The sequence below is a fragment of the Portunus trituberculatus genome, chromosome 50 (genome assembly GCF_017591435.1).
Source record: "Portunus trituberculatus isolate SZX2019 chromosome 50, ASM1759143v1, whole genome shotgun sequence".
In the NCBI taxonomy this organism is placed as follows: Eukaryota; Metazoa; Arthropoda; class Malacostraca; order Decapoda; family Portunidae; genus Portunus; species Portunus trituberculatus.
Genome location: NC_059304.1, coordinates 4,854,128 through 4,872,516, shown reverse-complemented (window position 1 = coordinate 4,872,516; position 18,389 = coordinate 4,854,128). Strand labels below are relative to the sequence as shown.

General features: G+C 39.7%; 1 long non-coding RNA gene across 1 annotated transcript; it reads left to right on the top strand.

Moving 5' to 3' along the window:
- Positions 1 to 7,601: 7,601 nt before the first annotated feature.
- Positions 7,602 to 9,689, top strand: LOC123499849. Its single transcript, XR_006673130.1, has 2 exons — positions 7,602 to 8,154; positions 9,657 to 9,689. It is a non-coding gene; the product is annotated as an uncharacterized LOC123499849 (long non-coding RNA).
- Positions 9,690 to 18,389: the final 8,700 nt, after the last annotated feature.

The following is an 18,389-nucleotide window of genomic DNA, read 5'->3' as shown; positions in this document are numbered from 1 at the left end:
CTTACTGATTATATTCATATCCTTGACGAAATATACTTTATTGCCAGTCTAACTGGTTTTCATGAATGGAAAGACAATGGTATGATTTTTTTTTCTGAATTGAAACATGTTTGTTTGCATTGATGTAGGATACCTAGCTATGTGTTAAAATGCTTAATGTATATTTGACTTGCTTGTGTGACGTCTCTGCTTTTCATACTCTTTAGTGATATTTTGGCTGTAGCTAGGGCTTACAAACATGTGGGTATTCCCACAAAACCACTACCTGCTTCTAGGTGCTTAAACATGCATCTTTTATTTTGTAACTTTGAATGGTGATATGCTTATTGTGTTAGTTTCAATGCTGATATATAATGCTAATAATGTCTGAGGTCTGTGATAATGGTGTATGCTCTGTTGTGGCATCTTGCATAGTTGATGTGATCAACTATGTAGCTTTTGTCTGCATGTACACCAATTTACTTTTCTCTATATATACCTTACTTCTTTTCTTGTTACATTTATTGTGTATGCTTCAAAAAACTGAAATTCACTCAACATGCTGTGTTCCATTATAATCATTAGTGAGTCAAGTATTTTGTGTTCTGTGAAACTAAGCCCTCCTACACCATTATCCTGATAATTACTCAAATGTCAATATTTTGCTGCTTAACTTTTAAGTTTTTCAAAGTAATCCCTTTGGAAGAGAATTAAGGGTTAAGACACATTTCAAACTAAATTGGGCCTCCCACCTTGTTATTATTTTGTGAGAGCCCTTTGTTTGTTTGTGTGTTGCCTTAGGTTAACACCTTTATCATGTAAGACACAGTTTCCCTTACAGTTTTGATCATCATTAGGATTGAGAGACTAGAGTACCCTGACTTATAGTTTTGTCTTCAACATTTTTAGAACAATGATAACAACAATTATGATGAGACATAACATGATTAATGCATTGAAGTATTCATTATTGTTAAAATATCATATTTAGATACTAAATATGAAATAAAACACAAATAAACCATTGTTTTTTTCTGCTACCTCTATTATAAGTGTTGACTCAACACACTACAAAGGTACATACACACATACTGTGTGTGTACCTTTGGGCATGTGTATATTAGATATTTTGACATTTTTACTGATGTTATAAGCCTTTGTATGAAGTGAACATTTTCTTGACTTGGAACAATGAGCGATTCTTTATATAGTGAGAATAGGATCTCATATACTAATATATGCAGCTAAGAATTTATTATTCCTCCTAGTGTTGGTGGTTATTTTTTGTCATAGTATTTGTTAAATATCTAGTATATACATGCCTACAGTGACCTCAAATAGCAGAAAGAAGAGTTGATAGGAGTAGCGGTACCTAATTAAGCAGAGTTGGAAGTCAATACATGTGGTGTGCGTGTCATCAATGAGTAATCAGATAACCCTAAATACGATATGAAATACCACAACCAGGCATTGGTAGCACTGAGACGAGTTTGAAAGCACGCGGTTTGAGAGTCGTTTGCTTACGGTTATGGGTGGCGTTGGTGTGAAATAAGGTAACAGGCAACCAAAAGGCGCACGCCTTACTTATTAATTATTCTTGAACACTAGCGAGCTCTCCTCTCCTAGTTATCGATACTCGTTGATTGATTGATTGATACATTTATTGTTGAATTAATAAATAATTACAAAAAAGGAGGAGGATGGACCTTGCCACCCTGCCCCCCCATGGGCATAGACTTAAGGTTTGATTTGATTTGATAAGTTTATTGTTGAAAAAGTACAACAAAGGAGATGGGAGGAGCTTGCAACCCATCCCCAAACAAATGTTCATAGAAAACTAATGTATTGCAGTAAAAATAAATAACCTTAAGTATATTTACATTATTTACAAAGGTGGAGCAAAAAGTGGGAAATCCTTGAGGATGGCAGGGATTAATTATGTCATTGTTGAAAAACCACTTTATCATTGGTGGCAGATCCCAGTTCCCCTGTGGGCGGAAATGCACCAGCAAAGGACACTCCATGACATAGTGGGCAAGTGTGTGCCCTGCAAGACTGTGACACAGCTTACAGGGCACGGCAGCAGCCCCACTGACCTCCCAATAGTACCTGTAACCCAGCCTGAGACGCATAGCAACAAGGTCATGGGCTGCACTCTTCCTGCCATAGGTGACATGTACATAATGGACTGAACTGGGACTGCCTTTCCCATAACAAGTGTCAAGGTTATGAGCAATGGTGCTGCAAACATGACGTTTAAACTGACCCTTGATGTTATTATAAGTGTGTTCAACAGGACAGTCAGCAATGTCCTCAGTAAGGGAGTGACGGGGAAGAACATCAGCTTTTTCATTATGGGAAATGCCAACATGAGAAGGCACCCAGGTGAAACATACTCTGAGATTATCTCTCTCCAAGAGATCAATGACACCAAGACACTTGTTGATGAGATCACAATCAGCAGGGGAAGGAGACAACAATGAATATAAGGCACCCTGACTATCAACAAAAAAGTAAACATCTTTCCCCAAATGAAGGACAATTTGTAAACCTAGCATGGCATATAGTTCTGCCCTTGTAGAGGACAGGTTGTCAGGAAGCCTCTTGGACACCTCAGTGTCAGTGTATTCAGAGGAAGAGGTGTAGTTGCGGATGAACAGGCCACATCCAGATTTGCTGCCATCCACTGAACCATCACAGTAAACATGTACAGCCTGCACCCTTGGGAAGTTAGATCATTTATGCATAAAAAGATCTTCAAGCTCTCCTCTCCTAGTTATTGTTGATTGATTGATTGATACATTTATTATTGAATTAATAAATAATTACAAAAAAAGGAGGAGGATGGACCTTGCCACCCATGGGCAAAGACTTAAGGTTAAAGTATCAAAAAAATAACACTAGACAGTATACATAACAAGAATACAAGTATTTCATTAAATAAATACAGATATTGCACACCTTATTGCATAAACATCCTACAGTCTGGGCAAACTGAGTATATCCCTGAGAGTGGTTGAGTCTAGGATGGTCAATGAGGCTGTACAAGTCATGCTGACCTTGTGGCCTAAATTTAACAATGAGAGGACATTCCATGATATAGTGACATACAGTGTGCCCTTTGGTGCACCACACAGCACACACCAGGAGAAGCACTGACTTCCCAAAAGTATTTGTAGCCTAATCTGAACCTCATTGCCACCCTGTCATGTGATGCAGTGTGTCTCCCGTAGGTGTGTGTAGGCACAGTTCTGGGAGACGCGTGCATAGTGAAGACTAGACTGCTACTGCCCCTATGGCAACAAAGCTCCAACTGATCACTAATGCTACTATGTACAAAGTCCTTAATGCTACTTTTAACATAACCCAGAGTGTACTCAGTGCCAGGGTCCACTGTATCATCTTGTAGGGCACACTGAGCAAGGTGGTCTGCTTTTTCATTTAGCGGGATACCCACCCACATGAGGGTATCCAGATGAAATGGACCGTGGCACCAGCACCTTCTAGGGTGTGGATGAGATCTAGACACTTATTAACTAGATCACAGTCCATGGGGAGGTGGATTGAAGGGCATACAGTGCAGCCTGACTGTCAATAAATAAATATACGTACATTCTTTTGGAGAGGCGCCACAATGTGGAGCACCTCCAGTCAAAAGAAGGCAGGCAGGAGGGGATAGGGGGAGTGTGTGGCGTGAGGATAACAAGCAGTTAGCAGCCTCTTGTTCCATGTCCCTGTGCGAAAGTATGGCAAGAAAACAAATCGAGTGCGGTATATAATTAATCTCCCACCAATCTCATCTCTTTCTTAGCGCTGAAATGTGTCTCAGTGAGCACAAAGTTAGTGTGATCTTATAGTGTGGTGTGGATGTGAGGGCGTGAGGTGGGAGTGTGTCAGCCAAAGGAAGGGCAGCACATTCGAAGACAGCCGAGGTGATCCCACACCAGCTGAAGAAATCCTCGGCCTTTAGTCTTATGGCGGCGGGCGAGTGCGGTTCCTTGTGTTTGCGTGCGTGGCGTCGCGGTTAGTGTAGAGATAATAGTGTGCGTTAGTTTATCTTATTGAATGCGTCTTCCTCGCGTTGGATTTGGTAAGTTGAGGTTGTTATTTAAGCTTCAATATAATAACTGCAATAAAGTACTAAGTCGCTACTAAGCATTAACCTGAACCACGTGACTCCTATACTGATCTCCGTTAATAATGAAATACTAGCTTTGATAACCACACCACACTAACTCCCTCCTTCTCCTCTTTACAGGTGAGTACCCGTATCACAGGTCACACCGTGGGACTGACACCGCTGGAGCAACCCTTCGAAATAAAGTAAAGTACAAATTACGGTTTGCTAGGCGTTAGGTGTTAGGCATCGGGCGATAGGCGGCGCGGCTAACCATTCTCTTCCAGGTACAAACTAACCTTCTCTTCCAGGTACATGTTAATTATCTAGTCTTCCCCAGTAATGCCCTGGTTAGCGCACCTTGGCGGCGATCCAGGAGCCTCGTGCTGGTGGTGGTGGTGGCGGCGTGGCAGGCTGGCAGGCTGGCTGTGGCGGGCGTGCACATGCTATCATATAGTATGGATGGAAGTATGCAAACCTCGCAATGAAGATGGAAAAGGTGAAGAAATGGTTCTATCTTGACTTTTGTGTGTGTGTGTGTGTGTGTGTGTGTGTGTGTGTAGGTAAGATTATTGTTTAATTTTTTACAGGTCTAATCAATACCTATTTCTTATAGGTCAAACTATCCCATGCAGGTCAAACTAACCATTTATATTGTTCTCTAAAAGACCAAACTTTTTTTTTTTTTTTTTAAGTAGGACAAACTGTAATCTTTCTCTTTTTCTCTTTCAGGTCAAACTAATCTTTTTTTTTTTCTGTGCAGCTCAAAGTAATCTCTCTCTCTCTCTCTCTCTCTCTCTCTCTCTCTCTCTCTCTCTCTCTCTCTCTCTCTCTCTCTCTCTCTCTCTCTTTCTCTCTTCTTTCATATTTCTATCATCTCGATTCTTATTTAGTGTATATATTTTCTCTCTATACCTTCTATATTCTCTTTACTTGCATCTATCTTGTTTCTATTGACATTTCTCACTAGTGTTCTGAATCTCATATTCCTTTGTTTTAATACAGTAACATGAACAAGGTTGTGAATGTTCGGGTGTGGTGTGGATGAGCAAGCCAGCGAGCAAGCTGGCATGAGGAGCCGAGCGGGGGAGGCAGCTCAGCATGTGTAGGCTATGTGAGGCTAGCCAAGATGTATGAATATTGTACTGTACTTATGCTATGGAATGGTTTTGTTACTGTAAAGCATATTTAAGAAAAATAAAAATATGGCTGATTTCCTTGTGTATAAGTTTCCGGTGTATGCGAGTGTGTGTAACTGTGTATGGCGTGTGGATGGTTGAGCGAGGGTGTGGGTGCAGGCTGCAGACTGAGGCACATGACGTGGAGCCTGTGGTGACCGGTGACTGGTTCACTCTGGTATTTACACGACTGCCGAGGGAATAATACATAAAGTTCAGTCTTAGGCGCTCACGAGGGAATATACTTTAGCACTCCCGAGAGAATATACATACTGTAAGGTTCAGTCTAGCCAAGTTAGTTATTAAAGATCTAATCGGACACCGGAATTCTGTTTCAAGGTAAGAAGGACTGCTAATCAAGTCATTTTACATTGTTGTGCTTCAAAACGATAAAATTCATAAAAAGAAAAACAAGTCTATATAGAGAAACCAAAGTAAAAGTAGTTTTCAGCTTTTTTTTCCACCAAAATACAGAAATGCATACAAAACGCATGAATACAGACTATTTGTTTAAGGAACTGAAATATGTCAAAATTTGGTTATTTTAATGTTTTCCAGCATTTTATGCACCAAAACTCAGAAAGGCAAACAAACCACTATATTTGGTAAAAGGTCGCATTATGTGATTTTAAGTTTTATGAAAAAAAAACTCATAATTTTTTTCATAAAACACCTTAAAAACACAAATAAGAGTTTTTTTTTTTTTACAAATATAGTGTTTTGCCTGCATTTTTGAGTTTTGGTGCATAAAATGCTGGAAAACACCAAAATAACCAATTTTTGACATTTGAGTTCCTTAAACAAACAGTGTGTAATCATGCGTTTTGCCTGCATTTCTGTGTTTTGGTGCAAAAAAAGCTGAAAACTACAAAAATAACACGTTTTTCTTACTTTTATTTTGGTTTCTTTATAGTGTGTGTGTGTGTGTGTGTGTAATTCACTGTTTGATCTGCTGCAGTCTCTGACGAGACAGCCAGACGTTACCCTACGGAACGAGCTCAGAGCTCATTGTTTCCGATCTTGGGATAGGTCTGAGACCAGGCACACACCACACACCGGGACAACAAGGTCACAACTCCTCGATTTACATCCCGTACCCTACTCACTGCTAGGTGAACAGGGGCTACACGTGAAAGGAGACACACCCAAATATCTCCACCCGGCCGGGGAATCGAACCCCGGTCATCTGGCTTGTGAAGCCAGCGCTCTAACCACTGAGCTACCGGGCCGTGTGTGTGTGTGTGTGTGTGTGTGTGTGTGTGCGTGACTTCGGCGAAGTCACACAGACTCTTAAAGAAGATTATAAGACTATCATGAGATATAAGGAGAATATTGTCAGAAAAATATTCAATCCGCAATTACCTATCACTTTAAATGAGAGAGAGAGAGAGAGAGAGAGAGAGAGAGAGAGAGAGAGAGAGAGAGAGTTGTAGGTCTAAGAGGCGCGAGGACTCTGTCACTGGGAGTGTGCGTGGCGGACCATATACCACACACCATACACCACAATTTGGTGTCTTTCACTCTCTCACCACACGCACCACTGTCACCATACACCACAATTTGCTCTCTTTCACTCTGTCACCACACACACCGCTGTCACCATACACCACAATTTGCTCTCTTTCTCTGTCTCCACTGTCTCACACACCACACTGCACCACACACACCACTGTCACTCACACCACACACACCACTGTCACACACATACTGCTCTCTTCCACTCTTTCACCACACACACCATACACCACAATTTGCTCTCTTTCACTCTATCACCACACACACCACTGTCACCACACCATACACCAACTGCTCTCTTCCACTCTATCACCACACACACCAGTCACCACACACCATACACCACACTGCTCTCTACCACTCTATCACCACACACACTACACACATTTTGTATTTTTTTTTTTTTTTTTTTAGTTATTATTTGTTTGTGTTCCTTTTTATTTGTTTTGAATGTTGTGATTTGTAATGTCGATATTTTGTCACTCATCTCTCACTGTTTAGCATGTTTGTTTTTAATGATTGTTATTTTTTTTTTTTTTTGTGTATTCTTTAATTAGATTTATATATTGTGTGTTGTGAATGCTGAGTTTTGGTAATGTCGACATTTTAAAGCTCCTCCCACGGCTGCTTGTATCTTCAAATAGATTAAAACCATAAAAACATTGAGTATTCCACACATAATTCCCAGATAACTTTCAAATACTGAGAATTTAACACAAGCAAGGACATAGTATTGGAATTTATTGTGTTGTGAATGCTGAGTTTAGTAATGTCGACATTTTGAAGCTCCCACGGCAACTTGTATCCTTAAATAAACTAAAACCATAATAACACTAAATATTTCACACATAATTCCGTGATACTTTTCCAACACTGAGAATTTAACACATACAAGGACATAGTATTGGAATTTATAGCGGGCAAGGAGAAGAGAGTGAATTCCTTGAGAGAGCCACAGTTGATGATGGCGTCGGTACCTGCCGCCAAGAGACACGGTTGACCTAACTGGAGTGCCGTTATATTTTCAGCCTGTATAGAGGTGACAGTGCCGTGACAGAGGTGGTGGAGGTTATTAATGCACCAAGGAACAGGTGTGTAAGGTGTGGCAGTGGTGTTGATAAGGGATTAGTGTGTAAGGAAGGAAAGAATTGTGGTGGGCCGAGTGCACAACAAACAGTGGTGATGGCCGTGTGGTGTTGCTTATACACCCCATAAACACCCCGCAACACATCCACAACATGCCCATTTACACCCAAACACACAAAGTGAAGTGATGACATTCCCGACAGCACCAGCGGCAAGACAAGAGACCAATGCAACTCTTCACCACGACTCTCCACAACGCCTCACCATCATTTATTTCAGGTATTTCTAAGGCCACTCTCTTATTTGTAGGTTTTCTTTGCATATGAGAGTGAAAACAGTGCCCAAATGTTGAAAAGGTGATGGGTATAACGAGCAGTTGTCAGTATTACCAGGTATTATTTGCTTCTTTGACTCACCGTAAGCCAAACATGTGTCAGAATGCAGGCATTACAGTACCGTTGCATGTTCCCTGGGCAAGTTTTGCCGATGGGGCTTAATTATGTTGTGGTGAGATAATAAATGCAACATAAGGATTATGGAGTCCGCGCTGCAGTGTTCCCGGATGTTACCTCCCGCCCGGCCCCCGTCCCCCCCCCCCCTCCACCCCTGTCCCCCACTTGGCAACCTGCGGGTTCTAATACTTTTTTTGATATATTCTCTAAAAATAATATTACGCTTCCATGATGTGTTTTATGGTTTCTCTAAATATTTCGTTGTGTTTGAAGTGTGTTCCGCGCCTGTGTTCGGTAAATATGTGGCGTTTAGTGGTGTTTTATAGCTTAAATATGAGCTGCCATAACCTTCAAAATTTCCCATCTCTCAATTTCATTTTTTAAATTTTGAGGTGTAACTGGGCCTTTATGGTATCAAAAAATTGTGTGTACTTTTTTAAGCGTGAAATCAATCCATTGAGTGAAATATGTGGACTTTGAAGTGGTGTTTTGTCCCGTTTAACGTAAGTTTTATTTTTTAGATTTTATTTGTTTACGTTTCTGTTTGACGGTCAAACTCGTTGTAGAATGCCTTAAAAGAAAGCTCAGTCTCTGTAGAATGTGTTAGAATATTCGCCAAGTGAAAATAGGTTGACTTTACAAGAGTTTCTGATGAGTTTAGAGTTTAATGGTTTTGTTTTACATAAATGCTTTGTCACTCGTTCACTTCTGGTTCTAGGTCAGTGTTGGATGCCTTAGAAGAGAGTTTACATTGTCTAATATTTTTCGAAAGAAATATAAAGTCGAAATGGCTGGACGTTTTGGCAGCGTTATAAGTGGAAATGTTTATATACATTTTATATACTTAATTTAGACAGTTTTTTAAAACTAGTTAAGCAGGAGATGTTTTGACGTTTTGGATATTAATTAAATTATCTATCAAGTCATAAAAGAGTAAGCATTCGGCCTTGGCTTCGTTTTTTCTTGAAGTCATTTTTAGAATTATTTACGTAATTCAGCCAAGTCACCACTGTTCCCGCGCTCTTGATGACGTCACAGCCAAGGGGGTGACTCAGGCCGGTGTCCTCCCTCCTCCCTACCGCCCAGTTCGTCGATATTTTGCCTTATATCTAGTGATTTCTACGTGTTTTCCGTGTTTCTTGGCTCAGGTGTGTAGATATTAGTAGCAGAAGGAACAAGGAAGGAGAAATAAAAGAGTATGAGGAGGAAGGAAGGAGAAAGGGAGGAATAAGTGGAGGAGCAGACAAGCCACAATAGGTGCTCTCCCTACACTTCCTCAATATTTTGCCTAATATCTCGTGTTTTCTAAGTGTTTTGATGTGTTTCTAGGCTCAGGCGTGTAGATGGGAGCAGTAGAAGAAAGAAAAAAGGAAGAAGAAAGGAAAATGGAAGTGGAAGAAGAGGAGGAGCCAAACCACAATATTTAGGTAAGTCCCTTTTAATGTTACCGTTCTTTATAAGGCCTTTTGGTGTTTTTGGGTTATATCTGAAGTATTTTGAGTGTGTTTGGTAGTGTTGCAGGGTGTTTTGAGTGTATTTTGTGTGTTTTCAGTGTGTGTTAGATGTTTTTAGGTATATTTTACATATCTTGAGTGTGGTGTAGTTGGGTGTTTGAATAAATGAGTGTGTTCTGAGTGCGGTTAGGGGAATTTTGAGGTGTTGCATGGTGTATTGAGTGTGTTTTAGGTTAGTTTTAAGGGTTCTAAGTGGTCTGTGCGTGTGTGGGGATGATTTTGGTGTGTGGTGAGTATTTTAAGTGGTCTGTGTGTATGTGTGTGTGTGTGTATGGAGTGTGTGGTATGATTTTGATGTGTGCTGTGTGTTTTAAGTGGTCTGTGCAGATGTTTGGAGTGTGTGGGTATGATTTTGGTTTTCTCTCTCTCTCACTCTCTCTCTCTCTCTCTCTCTCTCTCTCTCTCTCCAAACATTACCAGGTGGTGTGACTTTATTTATTTTTTTTTTTCTTACTTTTGAAAAATCTCAGCCTTTTACCAACCTAACCTAATGTAGCACCCCATAACCACTCCCTCTCTCTGGCAGGTCCAAACACTCTGTACCAAACTGACATCATATTTTTTAGCTTTTTTTTTTTTTTTTATGTATATTTATTTTTAGCTATGTGTTAAAATGCCTAATGTATATTTGACTTGCTTGTGTGACGTCTCTGCTTGATGTGATCAACTATGTAGCTTTTGTCTTTGAATGTGATATGTTATTGTGTTAGTTTGTGATATTAATGTTAATATTTAGGTCTGTGTTTGGGTGTTTTGTTGTTTGTGTCTATGATGTGATCAACTATGTAGCTTTTGTCTGCATGTACACCAATTTACTTTTTCTATATATACCTTACTTCTTTTGCTTATTACATTTATTGTGTATGGTTAAAAACTGAAATTCACTCAACATGTTGTGTTCCATTATAATCATTAGTGACTCAAGTAATTTCTGTTCTGTGAAACTAAGCCATCCTACACATCATTCCTACCCATTATCCTGATAATTACTCAAATGTCAATTTTTCTCTGCTTAACTTTTTATCTTTTTTTTTCAAAGTAATCCCTTTGAAGAGAATTAAGGGTTAAGACACATTTCAAACCAAGTTGGGCCTCCCACCTTGTTATTATTATTTTATGAGAGCCCTTTGTTTGTTTGTGTGTTGCCTTAGGTTAACACCTTTATCATGTAAGACACAGTTTCCCTTACAGTTTTGATCATCATTTAGGATTGAGAGACTAGAGTACCCTGACTTATAGTTTTGTCTTCAACATTTTAGAACAATGATAACAACAATAATTATGATGAGACACAGCATGATTAATACATTGAAGTGTTCATTATTGTTTAAATACCATATTTAGATACTAAATATGAAATAATTTTCTTGACTTGGAACAATGAGCGATTCTTTATATAGTGAGAATAGGATCTCATATACTAATATATGCAGCTAAGAATTTATTATTCCCTCCTAGTGTTGGTGGTTATTTTTTGTCATAGTATTTGTTAAATATCTAGTATATACATGCCTACAGTGACCTCAAATAGCAGAAAGAAGAGTTGATAGGAGTAGCGGTACCTAATTAAGCAGAGTTGGAAGTCAATACATGTGGTGTGCGTGTCATCAATGAGTAATCAGATAACCCTAAATACGATATGAAATACCACAACCAGGCATTGGTAGCACTGAGACGAGTTTGAAAGCACGCGGTTTGAGAGTCGTTTGCTTACGGTTATGGGTGGCGTTGGTGTGAAATAAGGTAACAGGCAACCAAAAGGCGCAAAAGGCGCACGCCTTACTTATTAATTATTCTTGAACACTAGCGAGCTCTCCTCTCCTAGTTATCGATACTCGTTGATTGATTGATTGATACATTTATTGTTGAATTAATAAATAATTACAAAAAAGGAGGAGGATGGACCTTGCCACCCTGCCCCCCATGGGCATAGACTTAAGGTTTGATTTGATTTGATAAGTTTATTGTTGAAAAAGTACAACAAAGGATTATCCATCAGGTAGTTCCATACTGGTCTTCTCTTACTCTTTCTTAGTTCCATTACGTGACATTTCTTGGCATTAAACTCCAATTTCCACTTCCTGCTCCATTCATAGATCTTGTTTATATCTTCCTGTTGTAACAGCAAAACGTCCTCCCTGGTTTTGATAACTCTTAGCAGCTTTGCATCATCAGCAAATAGATTAATATAACTGTTTACCCCATTGTGAATGTCGTTTACATAAATCTGGAACATAATGGGGGCTAACACTGACCCTTGTTGCACTCCGCTAGTTACTTTACCCCAAGTTGAGTATGTATCTCTGATCACAGTTCTCATTTCCTGTCCTTCAAATAATCCCTTATCCATTCTGATAAGGTTCCTTGCAATCCTCCTATGTTCTCTAGTTTCTAAAGTAATCTTTCATGAGGACTTTATCAAAAGCCTTTTTCATGTCCAGGTATACTGTGTCCACCATCCGTCTCTGCTTTCCAGTCCTTCTGTAACTCTTGAATAGAAGCTTAATAAGTTTGATACACATGACCGTCCTGTCCTGAACCCAAATTGTCTGTTCTATATGACTTTTTCTTCTTCCAGATGTTTAACCCATTTTTCTTTGACAATAATTTGACACAACTTCCCCAAAATGCTTGTAAGTGACGCTGGTCTGTAGTTTAGTGGTTCAGTTGCCTTTCGTCCTTTAAATATCGGTATTACCTTGGCTGTCTTCCATTCTAGTGGAACTTTCACTTCATTTAGTGAACTTGTAATTATTTCCCAAATTGGTGTGTGTGTGTGTATTTACCTAGTTGTATTTTACGGGAGGGAGCCTATGGTGGTGTTGTCCCGTCTCTGTATCTCACAGTGTCTAATTTTGTGTTCAAGTGGTGGTGGTGGTGGACTTTGCACACACCACCTCTCTGTCCAGTCCGTTCCATATATCTATCACTCTATGGGGGAAGCTGTAGTTGTCTTTTGTGAGTTTTAGTCCATGTCCTCTTGTGTCCCTTGTGTCCCATTTCAGCAGGTCCATCCTATCAGGAAGCTCCATATTATTCATTATTCTGTAGATGGTCAACAGGTTGCCTCTTTTTCTTCTCTGCTCCAGTGTTGGTCAGTCCAGTCTCTTTTCATACGTAAGAGCTGACAAGGTTGCGGCCAGTTTGGTGGCCGCTCTTTGTAGCCTTTCAATTTTCGTGATATTCTTCCTGGTGTGAGGTGACCACAGTATTGCTGCATACTCCAGTCGTGGTCTGATCAAGGATGCCAATAACTTTTTTCACCATATCTTCATCAATATATGTGAATGCAATTCTAATATTTCTCAGTAAGTTGTAGGTCTCACCAACAATTTTATTGATATGTTTATTGGGGGACATTTCCTTTGTTATGAGAACTCGCAGGTCCTTTTCACTTTCCACCTTCTTAATCTTCTCTTCTCCAAGTTGGTATTGTCTTGTTATCCTATTTTTGCTCTTCCTAAATTCCATTATGCTACATTTCTTAATGTTGAATTCCATCTCCCATCTTTTCCTCCATTACCATAGTCTATCTAAGTCCTGCTATAGACCCAACTTTCTTCAAAAGTTGTGTGTCATCTGCATAGAAACTCGTGTAGCTTTTATTTCTGTATGGGTGACTTTTGACGTGCTGGAACGCATTCCTTACTATTACATGTTGTAATGGGTTCGGTATACGGTAATTTTGATTTACGGTGAGGTTTTCAGGAATGCATATGTACCGCATGACGAGGACTTAGTGTATATTGTTATGATATTGTATTTTTGATTGATATAAAGTATTTCAGCTTCAATATGGCCTGTGAAGGAAAAGGTATGTAATCTATTTTCTGTATAGCATGTTTATTGTTAAGTCCTCGTTTGTTAGTGTACAAATACTTTTTTTCAACCTACCAATTAGTCGTATGTTGTATCTATGGTCATGTTTGCTTGATTTAGGTTTAACCAATACTAAAGTGTGCTTATTGTGTTGTACAGTTTTGTGCATGAGAAGTGAATGTTATTACCTTTGGGTTTTCCTATTACACTTGTGTGTAGTTTGTATTGCTTTGCTTTACATTGTTTTGCTTTGCCTTACTGATTATATTCATATCCTTGACGAAATATACTTTATTGCCAGTCTAACTGGTTTTCATGAATGGAAAGACAATGGTATGATTTTTTTTTTTCTGAATTGAAACATGTTTGTTTGCATTGATGTAGGATACCTAGCTATGTGTTAAAATGCTTAATGTATATTTGACTTGCTTGTGTGACGTCTCTGCTTTTCATACTCTTTAGTGATATTTTGGCTGTAGCTAGGGCTTACAAACATGTGGGTATTCCCACAAAACCACTACCTGCTTCTAGGTGCTTAAACATGCATCTTTTATTTTGTAACTTTGAATGGTGATATGCTTATTGTGTTAGTTTCAATGCTGATATATAATGCTAATAATGTCTGAGGTCTGTGATAATGGTGTATGCTCTGTTGTGGCATCTTGCATAGTTGATGTGATCAACTATGTAGCTTTTGTCTGCATGTACACCAATTTACTTTTCTCTATATATACCTTACTTCTTTTTCTTGTTACATTTATTGTGTATGCTTCAAAAAACTGAAATTCACTCAACATGCTGTGTTCCATTATAATCATTAGTGAGTCAAGTATTTTGTGTTCTGTGAAACTAAGCCCCTCCTACACCATTATCCTGATAATTACTCAAATGTCAATATTTTGCTGCTTAACTTTTTAAGTTTTTTCAAAGTAATCCCTTTGGAAGAGAATTAAGGGTTAAGACACATTTCAAACTAAATTGGGCCTCCCACCTTGTTATTATTTTGTGAGAGCCCTTTGTTTGTTTGTGTGTTGCCTTAGGTTAACACCTTTATCATGTAAGACACAGTTTCCTTACAGTTTTGATCATCATTAGGATTGAGAGACTAGAGTACCCTGACTTATAGTTTTGTCTTCAACATTTTTAGAACAATGATAACAACAATTATGATGAGACATAACATGATTAATACATTGAAGTATTCATTATTGTTTAAATATCATATTTAGATACTAAATATGAAATAAAAACACAAATAAACCATTGTTTTTTTTTCTGCTACCTCTATTATAAGTGTTGACTCAACACACTACAAAAAAGGTACATACACACATACTGTGTGTGTACCTTTGGGCATGTGTATATTAGATATTTTGACATTTTTACTGATGTTATAAGCCTTTGTATGAAGTGAACATTTTCTTGACTTGGAACAATGAGCGATTCTTTATATAGTGAGAATAGGATCTCATATACTAATATATGCAGCTAAGAATTTATTATTCCCTCCTAGTGTTGGTGGTTATTTTTTTGTCATAGTATTTGTTAAATATCTAGTATATACATGCCTACAGTGACCTCAAATAGCAGAAAGAAGAGTTGATAGGAGTAGCGGTACCTAATTAAGCAGAGTTGGAAGTCAATACATGTGGTGTGCGTGTCATCAATGAGTAATCAGATAACCCTAAATACGATATGAAATACCACAACCAGGCATTGGTAGCACTGAGACGAGTTTGAAAGCACGCGGTTTGAGAGTCGTTTGCTTACGGTTATGGGTGGCGTTGGTGTGAAATAAGGTAACAGGCAACCAAAAGGCGCAAAAGGCGCACGCCTTACTTATTAATTATTCTTGAACACTAGCGAGCTCTCCTCTCCTAGTTATCGATACTCGTTGATTGATTGATTGATACATTTATTGTTGAATTAATAAATAATTACAAAAAAGGAGGAGGATGGACCTTGCCACCCTGCCCCCCATGGGCATAGACTTAAGGTTTGATTTGATTTGATAAGTTTATTGTTGAAAAAGTACAACAAAGGAGATGGGAGGAGCTTGCAACCCATCCCCCAAACAAATGTTCATAGAAAACTAATGTATTGCAGTAAAAAAATAAATAACCTTAAGTATATTTACATTATTTACAAAGGTGGAGCAAAAAGTGGGAAATCCTTGAGGATGGCAGGGATTAATTATGTCATTGTTGAAAAACCACTTTATCATTGGTGGCAGATCCCAGTTCCCCTGTGGGCGGAAATGCACCAGCAAAGGACACTCCATGACATAGTGGGCAAGTGTGTGCCCTGCAAGACTGTGACACAGCTTACAGGGCACGGCAGCAGCCCCACTGACCTCCCAATAGTACCTGTAACCCAGCCTGAGACGCATAGCAACAAGGTCATGGGCTGCACTCTTCCTGCCATAGGTGACATGTACATAATGGACTGAACTGGGACTGCCTTTCCCATAACAAGTGTCAAGGTTATGAGCAATGGTGCTGCAAACATGACGTTTAAACTGACCCTTGATGTTATTATAAGTGTGTTCAACAGGACAGTCAGCAATGTCCTCAGTAAGGGAGTGACGGGGAAGAACATCAGCTTTTTCATTATGGGAAATGCCAACATGAGAAGGCACCCAGGTGAAACATACTCTGAGATTATCTCTCTCCAAGAGATCAATGACACCAAGACACTTGTTGATGAGATCACAATCAGCAGGGGAAGGAGACAACAATGAATATAAGGCACCCTGACTATCAACAAAAAAGTAAACATCTTTCCCCAAATGAAGGACAATTTGTAAACCTAGCATGGCATATAGTTCTGCCCTTGTAGAGGACAGGTTGTCAGGAAGCCTCTTGGACACCTCAGTGTCAGTGTATTCAGAGGAAGAGGTGTAGTTGCGGATGAACAGGCCACATCCAGATTTGCTGCCATCCACTGAACCATCACAGTAAACATGTACAGCCTGCACCCTTGGGAAGTTAGATCATTTATGCATAAAAAGATCTTCAAGCTCTCCTCTCCTAGTTATTGTTGATTGATTGATTGATACATTTATTATTGAATTAATAAATAATTACAAAAAAAGGAGGAGGATGGACCTTGCCACCCATGGGCAAAGACTTAAGGTTAAAGTATCAAAAAAATAACACTAGACAGTATACATAACAAGAATACAAGTATTTCATTAAATAAATACAGATATTGCACACCTTATTGCATAAACATCCTACAGTCTGGGCAAACTGAGTATATCCCTGAGAGTGGTTGAGTCTAGGATGGTCAATGAGGCTGTACAAGTCATGCTGACCTTGTGGCCTAAATTTAACAATGAGAGGACATTCCATGATATAGTGACATACAGTGTGCCCTTTGGTGCACCACACAGCACACACCAGGAGAAGCACTGACTTCCCAAAAGTATTTGTAGCCTAATCTGAACCTCATTGCCACCCTGTCATGTGATGCAGTGTGTCTCCCGTAGGTGTGTGTAGGCACAGTTCTGGGAGACGCGTGCATAGTGAAGACTAGACTGCTACTGCCCCTATGGCAACAAAGCTCCAACTGATCACTAATGCTACTATGTACAAAGTCCTTAATGCTACTTTTAACATAACCCAGAGTGTACTCAGTGCCAGGGTCCACTGTATCATCTTGTAGGGCACACTGAGCAAGGTGGTCTGCTTTTTCATTTAGCGGGATACCCACCCACATGAGGGTATCCAGATGAAATGGACCGTGGCACCAGCACCTTCTAGGGTGTGGATGAGATCTAGACACTTATTAACTAGATCACAGTCCATGGGGAGGTGGATTGAAGGGCATACAGTGCAGCCTGACTGTCAATAAATAAATATACGTACATTCTTTTGGAGAGGCGCCACAATGTGGAGCACCTCCAGTCAAAAGAAGGCAGGCAGGAGGGGATAGGGGGTGTGTGGCGTGAGGATAACAAGCAGTTAGCAGCCTCTTGTTCCATGTCCCTGTGCGAAAGTATGGCAAGAAAACAAATCGAGTGCGGTATATAATTAATCTCCCACCAATCTCATCTCTTTCTTAGCGCTGAAATGTGTCTCAGTGAGCACAAAGTTAGTGTGATCTTATAGTGTGGTGTGGATGTGAGGGCGTGAGGTGGGAGTGTGTCAGCCAAAGGAAGGGCAGCACATTCGAAGACAGCCGAGGTGATCCCACACCAGCTGAAGAAATCCTCGGCCTTTAGTCTTATGGCGGCGGGCGAGTGCGGTTCCTTGTGTTTGCGTGCGTGGCGTCGCGGTTAGTGTAGAGATAATAGTGTGCGTTAGTTTATCTTATTGAATGCGTCTTCCTCGCGTTGGATTTGGTAAGTTGAGGTTGTTATTTAAGCTTCAATATAATAACTGCAATAAAGTACTAAGTCGCTACTAAGCATTAACCTGAACCACGTGACTCCTATACTGATCTCCGTTAATAATGAAATACTAGCTTTGATAACCACACCACACTAACTCCCTCCTTCTCCTCTTTACAGGTGAGTACCCGTATCACAGGTCACACCGTGGGACTGACACCGCTGGAGCAACCCTTCGAAATAAAGTCAAGTACAAATTACGGTTTGCTAGGCGTTAGGTGTTAGGCATCGGGCGATAGGCGGCGCGGCTAACCATTCTCTTCCAGGTACAAACTAACCTTCTCTTCCAGGTACATGTTAATTATCTAGTCTTCCCCAGTAATGCCCTGGTTAGCG